The sequence below is a fragment of the Octodon degus genome, unplaced genomic scaffold (assembly GCF_000260255.1).
Source record: "Octodon degus isolate 3935 unplaced genomic scaffold, OctDeg1.0 scaffold00008, whole genome shotgun sequence".
Taxonomy (NCBI): domain Eukaryota; kingdom Metazoa; phylum Chordata; class Mammalia; order Rodentia; family Octodontidae; genus Octodon; species Octodon degus.
In genome coordinates, this window is record NW_004524584.1 from 12882812 (window position 1) to 12890667 (window position 7856).

The following is a 7856-nucleotide window of genomic DNA, read 5'->3' on the forward strand; positions in this document are numbered from 1 at the left end:
AGGGTTTGTAGGATGCACCAAGAGGAGACTGAGCAACGGTGGGGTCAGGATCTTTATCTGGACTGAATGCAGTTGTCTCGAAACGTGAGGAAAGGCTCTGTGCAGTAGAGTGTGAGGTAGTAAGCAGCCACTTGTGTTTTGCAAGGGAGATAGTAATCTCAAGGACAGAACTTTATGTCAGTAAAATAGGGTGGAGGTGGGCTTTGTGGAGCAAAAGAGGAGTGTTCAGAGAACAAAGCAGAAAGGTTGCAGGAGAAAGGACAGGGAGAGGACTGCATGCTACGAGTCGAAAGCCCTGGAGAGGCCCGACGACACTCTCATTTGGAAGACTGGAGAGGGCTCAGAAGCACGAAGGTGATAGAATTCCTAGACTCAGAGTTCAGTTTGGGCTGTGACCCAGTGGCCAGTCACTGAGGTAGAGTCAGGGACTGGGAGGTGACGCTAGCTGCGGTGTCTAAGCAGGTACACTTGAAGGTGATGGGAAACTCAAACTTACTCGGGTGCTGAGACAGGTGCAAGAATCCAACCTGAGTGGGCTGGAAGCTTCTTCAAATTCATGTGCTCAACGAAGCATTTACAGCCAGGTACAGTGGCACGTGCCAGTAATCCCAGCTATCTGGGAGACGGGAGCAGAAGGATTACGAATTCAAGGCTTGCCTGTGCAATTTAGGAATAATCTGCAATATATATATATATATATATATATATATATATATATGAATAGGAATACCTTGAGCTCCCTGCAGAGTTCCATTGGGGCCTGCATGGGGAAGTCATGGGTGATATGTTGCTATTCTTTTTTTTTTTTTTTTTTCCATTTTATGTATTTGGTACAGGGTCTCACTACATAGCCCAGACTCATAGTGATCCTCCCCAGTGCTGGAATTACAGGCATGAGCCACCAGCCACCACACCTGGACTTGATCACTGGCTCAGTGCACCCTGGGGGCGGGGCGAGCATGGCGTGCTGGACCAGGGATCGAACTCTGGTCCCTGTGCTTGCCAAAACAGGCACTTAGATCTCGCTGGCCCTCAAAGGATCTATGTTGGAAGGCTGAAGAATCTGAGATGCAAGGGTGAAGAATCTGCCAGGAACCCTAGAGTCATCCATGCTTGACTGAAAGACCATCAACTCCTCCAAAGCAGAAGCAAGACTTCCTTCTTCTTTTCCTTTTTATTCCATCTAGGGTACAAGCCTGTTGGTTGGCGGCACCCACACCCAGGGTGGGGCTTCCTTCCAATCACCCAGACATTTCTTATTCACGCTGACACAACCTTTAGCTACCACAGATAGGTAATGTAAATTATTTTATGCTATATTATGTATATTCCTCATTTAGTCTGGTCTCCGTTAATATATAATTAATGCTGACTACCACACTTAATGCTGATTGCTCTGAAGAGAGCCTGGCTGGGTGAAGCTCAGTCAGATAGAATTGAAGTCTTCATAGAAATAAAATTCTCTAAGTTTTTCAATATTAAGTAGTTGCTATTATCCTGAAAAGTATGGTCAATTGGTACAAAATTTTGGGCTCATTATTTTTTTCCTTACCTGTATTCCATTACCCTTTGCAATAATGATGTCAAAAAGTTTTGTTTGCCTGGGAAGTGCTTATTCCACTGAGCCATCTCCCCGGCCCCTAAAAAGTTTTTTTTTGATATGGTTGTGTGTGGTGGCACAGGCCTGTAATCCTAGCACTCAGGAAGCTGAGGTAGGAGGATTGCCAGGAGTTTGAGGCCAGCTTGGGCTACAAAATGAGTTCAAGGCCAGCATGAACTTCACGGTGAGTTCCTGTCTCAAAACAAACAAAACAGAAGAGCTGATACTGCCTCATTTTTTATTGTAAGTAACAAAAATTGACATGTTTTACAAATATCTGTATCTATATCTATATATATTAAATGCCTGGAATTTTTCCTTTTCGTTAAAATCCTAGAATGTTTTGATATTAATTAGTTGAGATGAATTTTACTAGGTATGCAATATATATTTTCAATCTGTATTTCAGACTATTTGGAATGGCATACACCTGCAATCCCAGCTCTTGGGAAGCTGAAGCAGGAGGAGTGCTGTAAGTTCGAGACTAGTCTGGTCCACAAGTAAGTTCAAGGCCTGGATGAACTGCACAGCAAGACTCTGACTCAAACAAATATGTTTTGTAAAGTTTTTGGAAATATTTTTATGAAAAAAATTGCATAGCCAAATGAGAACAATAGTGAATGCAGGATTCATCATTATCTTCAAAGTAGTAACTCAGAGTATAAGACATAGACAAAAAATTCTTACAAATAATAAACTAACAGATGATAGCATGAAAATTGCTTTTGAATGAAGAGAAATTATAAGTAAAAAATTAATATAGATATCAAAATATTTTGAAACAATGTAATAGGTAATTTGGGGAATTATTTGAACTTCTCTGTACTTCCTGTTTATCTATCTTCTATTTTGCCCATACATATATATTTTTTTTTCCTCATATAAGAGCAGTCATGTGATATTTAATCTTGTGTGTTTCACTTATTTCAGTTAACATTATGTTCTTTTTTTTTTTTTTTTTTTTTTTTGTGGTACCAGGGACCTTGTGCTTGCCAGACAGGCACTTATGCCACTGAGCTGACTCCCTGGCCCCCCAGCATTATGTTCTCAAGTTACATCCATTTACTGAAAAATGCTTGTCCTTATTTATGCAGAGTAGTACTCTATTATATATAAATACATTTTTCTTACCCATTCATCTGTGTAAGCTTTTTTTTTTTTTTTTTTTTGGCGGAACTGGGGATTGAATTTAGGCCCTTGTACTTGCTAGGCAAGTGCTTATTCTACTGAGCCATCTCCCTGGCCCTGGAATTTTTATTAGTGTTTTTGAGGAATCTCCACATTGGTTTCCACAGCAGTTGTACGAGTCTACATTCCTACCAGCAATGTAGAAGAATTCCTTTTTCCCCACATCCTGGACAGCATTTGGTTTCATTAGATTTTTTGATGATAGTTATTCTTTATGGGTTAAGAGAGTATCTTAATGTAGTTTTTTAAACCTTCATTTCTCTAAAGGTCAGCAGTACTGACCTGCTGAACTTCCTTTTTCTTTCTTTCTTTTCTTTTTTTTTTTTGAGATAGGGTCTTGCTGTGCAGTTCAGGCAGGCTTTGAACTCACTATGTAGCCCAGGTTGGCCTTGAACTCACAGTGATCCTCCTGCTTCAGCACCCACAGGGGTTAGGATTACCGGTGTGCACCACCATGCCTGATCTGTTGAACACTTTTTTGATGTATTTACTGGACATTTGTACTTCTGAGATGTATCATTCATTTCAGTTGCCCATTTTGTGATTGGGCTTTTTTGTTTTGGTGCATTTAAGTTTTTGAGTTCTTTTTATATCTAGATGTTAGTCCTCTGTCTGAGGAATAGCAGGTAAACTTTTTCCCGTTCTGTAGGTTGTCACTTCACTCTGTCCCTTATTTACTTTGTTGTCCACAAACTCTTTATATTTTACTTTTTCGCACTGGGAGTCAACCTCACGACTTCACACTTGCTAGGCAATCATTGTGCCACTGAGCTACATCCCCAACCCAAGAGCTTTAATTTGCTATGATCCCATTTGTTGATTCTTGGTATTAGTTCTTGTACCACGTGGGACACAAAGTCCTTGTTCAAAAAGTCCTTGTCTATGTCTTCAAAAATTTTTCTTATTTCGTCTTCCAGCATATAAGTCTTTATTTCACTATTTAGATCTTTGATCCGTTTTTAGTTTAGCACACAGTGAGATATTGAGTCTAGAGTCAATCTTCTGCATGTGGATATCCGATTTTCCTAGTGCCACTTATTAGAGAGGCTATCTTTCTTCAACTGTATGTTTTTGGCCCCTTTGTCAAAGATTAGATAGCAGTATGTGCCTGAGATTGTTTCTGTTTTTTCTTTTTCTTTTTTTAAAAATTAATTAATTAATTAATTTGTGTATGTGTGTGTGTGTGTGTGTGTGGCCAGCTCAGTTCACCAGGGGCGGGCCTGGCTGGCATGTGGTGCTGGGGGATTGAACTGCGGTCCCAGTGCTTTGCTAAGCTTGTTCTAAGTAGGTGCTTTAGACCACTGAGCCACCTCACCAGCCCCTGTTTCTGTTTTTTTCTGTTCCACTGAACCACACACTTGTTTTTGTACTGATATCATGGTGTTTTAACTGTGTAGTTCTATAGTGTAACTTCAAGTCTGGGACTGTGATGACACCTGCTTTGTTTTTGTCACCCAGGATTGCTTTTGCTAGTCTGGGTCTCTTCCAGTTCCATATGAATTTTAGGCTTGTTTCCTCTAAATATGTGAGAAATGCCATTGGTATTTTGATTGTGATTGCATTTAACTGCTACATATCAGCTTTGGGAGTACGGCTATTGTGATTATATTGATTTTGCCTATCTAGGAACAGGGGACTGTCTTTCAATTTTCTGGTGTCCCCTTTGATTTTCTTCTCAGTGATATAACTTCCAATATAGAGGCCTTCCACTTTCTTGGTTAAGTTAATTCCTAAGTATTTACTATGTTTTTTTTTTTTGAAGGTTTCAATTGTACTTTATTTCTTCAGTAGGCTATATTTTAATGGATACACAGCACTTTTACTTGGCATCAATTATGATTTCATTTAGAAATAATTTAGCTGTATCATATCAGCTGGCATGATTACTGATCTCTCCATTCCTTGGGGGTGACTCTGCCAACAGGGAAAAGGTTCCATTCTATTCCAATTTGTGTTGCTGTATAGGTCCATGCAGCAATATAGAATGTGACTCCACCAACTAATATAGCATTACCATATTTGTCATGAAAATCAGGTGTACGTTTCTGGTGGCTCTGCCTTGTTACCATTTGTTGAATGCTTCGCACTGGAAAATGACCTAATGCGTTTTTGGCCAAGGGAAACATCGTGGAGTTGAAGTTGAAACCGTAGTTACTGCAGCTGCCGGCTCGGTGCAAATTACTTCCAGATACCCTTGCCAGTATTTACTATGTTGATGCTATTGTGAATGATATTGTCATTTTCTTTTTCAGTGAGCTCATTAGAAATGCTATTGGTTTTTGTGAGGTTTTTTTTTTTTCTTTCTTTCTTTCTGTTTTTAAATTTCTTGAGACAGGGTATTGCTATGTAGTGGAGGCTAGTCCTGAACTCACTTTGTAGCCCAGATTGTCCTCAAACTTGTGGCAGTCCTACTTAGCCTCCTAAGTGCTAGGATTACAGGTGTGCACCACCACGCCTGGCTGTTGTGTATTGATTTTGGAAGTTTATTTATTTACTTATTTATTTATTATTATTTTTGTATTTTTAGGGAAGGGTTTACAGGGTGTTCAGGGTCTCACTACTAGATTGGACTTGTAGTGATCTGCCTGTTTATAGCCTTCCAAGAGCTGGTGCATACCAGGTGCACACCAACATGCCCAGTCTCAATTAATGTTTTAGCATGCCTGGGTGACAGGGCTGGCACGGCGGACCTTGGGATCGAACCCCTAGCCCCTGTGCCTGCTTGTAGGCACTTTAATCTGCTGAATTGTTTGGCTGGCCTTACTTACTTACTTTTGAGACTGGATCTTGTTATGTAGTTCAGGCTGGCCTTACACTGTGTCAGTCATACCTCAGCCTCCTGAGAGTGCTGGGATTACAGGTGTGCACTACCATACCTGGTTATGTTAACTTTGTATAAGTATAATATGTATTGCTGAATTTGGTTATTCTAGGAGTATTTTGGTGGGTTTTTTTTTATGGAGAGGTCTTGTAAGTAAAGGCTCATATCATATGCAAACAATAATACTTTGATTTTATCCTTTCTTATACATATTATTTTTATTTCTTTCTCTTGCCTAATTGCTGTTTTAAGGACTATATTTAAAAGAGGTAGTGATCATGGATATCTTTGTCTTGTTCCTTCTTTTAGAAGGAGAGCATTCAGCTTTTCCCCATTTAATATGTTGACTGTAGGTTGGTCATACATGGCTTTTATTAGATTAAGATAATGTACTACTATACCTGTTTTCAAGGTGCTTTTGAAAAATCATGAATGGATGTTAGATTTTGTCAGTTTATGTGATGAATTACATTTATTGATTTTATATGTAGAGCCATCCTTGCATTCCTAGGCTGATGCTTTCTTGGTTGTGGTGTATGATTTTTTGATGATTTGTTGCATTCTTTGCAGCATTTCATTAAAGAAATTTGCATTTGTGTTCATTAGAGATTGGCCTGCAGTTCTTTTTTGGTTGGATTCTTAGACTAGCTTAGGAATGGGGATGGTAGTTTCCAAGAATGATCTTGGAAGTACTCCTTCCCTCTCAATTTCTGTAGAGTTTGAACAATACTGGTGTTAGATCATCCCTGAAGTTTTTATAGAATTCGACTGTGAATCAATGATAATTAGCTGATTGTTTCAATTTGAGAAAGAAATACCCAACTAAATTGAATCAACGCAGTTCTGGGTGTTGCTGAAGGGATTTACTGAAGACAAGACTCACCTGGCTGTGTCACCAAAAAAAATAAGCTTGGTGCTTGAACAGAATAAAAGAGAAATGAAGAAGGAAACCTCACTTCTGTTTCTTTGAGGAGCTTGTCTTCAGTTTCATCTTGAATGTCATCTCCTGGCTTCCAGCACAGGCCCTTCGGCCTTCCAGGGCAGACCCTTCAGCCTCCCAATACAGTCTTGCGTAGAACACTACAGTGAACTTCTGGCTTTCAACAGCATCCTTGGATCTCCAGGGCACACAACCCTTTTCCACACCTGACTCTGTAGGTGGCCGCTATAAGCCGGCCTTGTAGATTCTTACATCTTTGTATATCTTGCATTAAATGTTTCTCTAATACACACTTACACAGACTGCATCGAGACCTGTGTTATTTTTGGTTGGCAGTGCTTTAGTACTGCTTCAGTTTCATCACTTGTTATTCAGTTGTTCAAGATTTTTATATCTTGGGTCAGGATTTGCAATTCATATACAGCTAAGAATGTTTCTATTTCTTCTGGGTTCTCCAATTTTCTGGCATGCATGTTTGTGAAGTAGCTGCTATTAATTTTCTGGATTTTGTTGATGTGTTGTGATCTCAGTTTTCATTTCTAATTGAATTTTTTTTTTTTTTTTGAGATACTGGAGATTGAACTGAAGACCTTGCACTTGCTAGGATATCCCCAGTCTTGCACTGATTTTGTATTTTCCTTTTATTGGGGGGTGAGATTGGTTAAGATTTTATTGTGTTTATTCTTTCAAAGAATCAGCTCAACTTACTGATTCTTTGTATTTTTTAAGTCACCATTTCATGATTCTGCTCCAGTCCTTACAATCTTCTTTATATAAGCTCTGAATTTGGACTCTTTTATTTTTCTTGGTCCCTTAGGTTCATTATTTATTTTGGCCGGTTCTTTTTCTGATGTGGGCATTCATGTCACAACTTCTTTTGTAGGACTGCTCCGTGTCTCACAAGTTCTGCTGTGTTGTACTGGCAGTATTGTTTAGTCCTAGGATAGTCTTTCTTAATTTTTTGTGCCCCACTGATGATTTCAGAATGTGTTTATTTCCTTATATTTGCATAATTCCTATGATTGCTTTGGTACTGATTTCAAGTTTTACTACACTGATCTCACACTATATATAGGAATTTCTTTTCTTCTTTTTTTTTTTTTTTTCCATTTACTTAGCCATTCAAAAGTTTGGTTCAACTCTGATATATATATTTTTTTGTTTGCTTCAACTCTAAAACCCCATATTATAATTGTACTGATATTTATCTTTATGTTTAGTAGTGTTTGTGAAGTGGATGTGCTACAGTTTGGTGTATGTGTTTATAACTTTTATCTTCTCGAATACTTCCATTAACCAATATATAA

The 7856-nt window shown here is 38.8% G+C and overlaps 1 pseudogene; it reads right to left on the reverse strand.

Annotated features, from left to right (window-relative positions):
• Positions 1-4617: 4617 nt before the first annotated feature.
• Positions 4618-4981, reverse strand: LOC105741011 (annotated as a pseudogene).
• Between the last annotated feature and the right edge of the window lie 2875 nt (positions 4982-7856).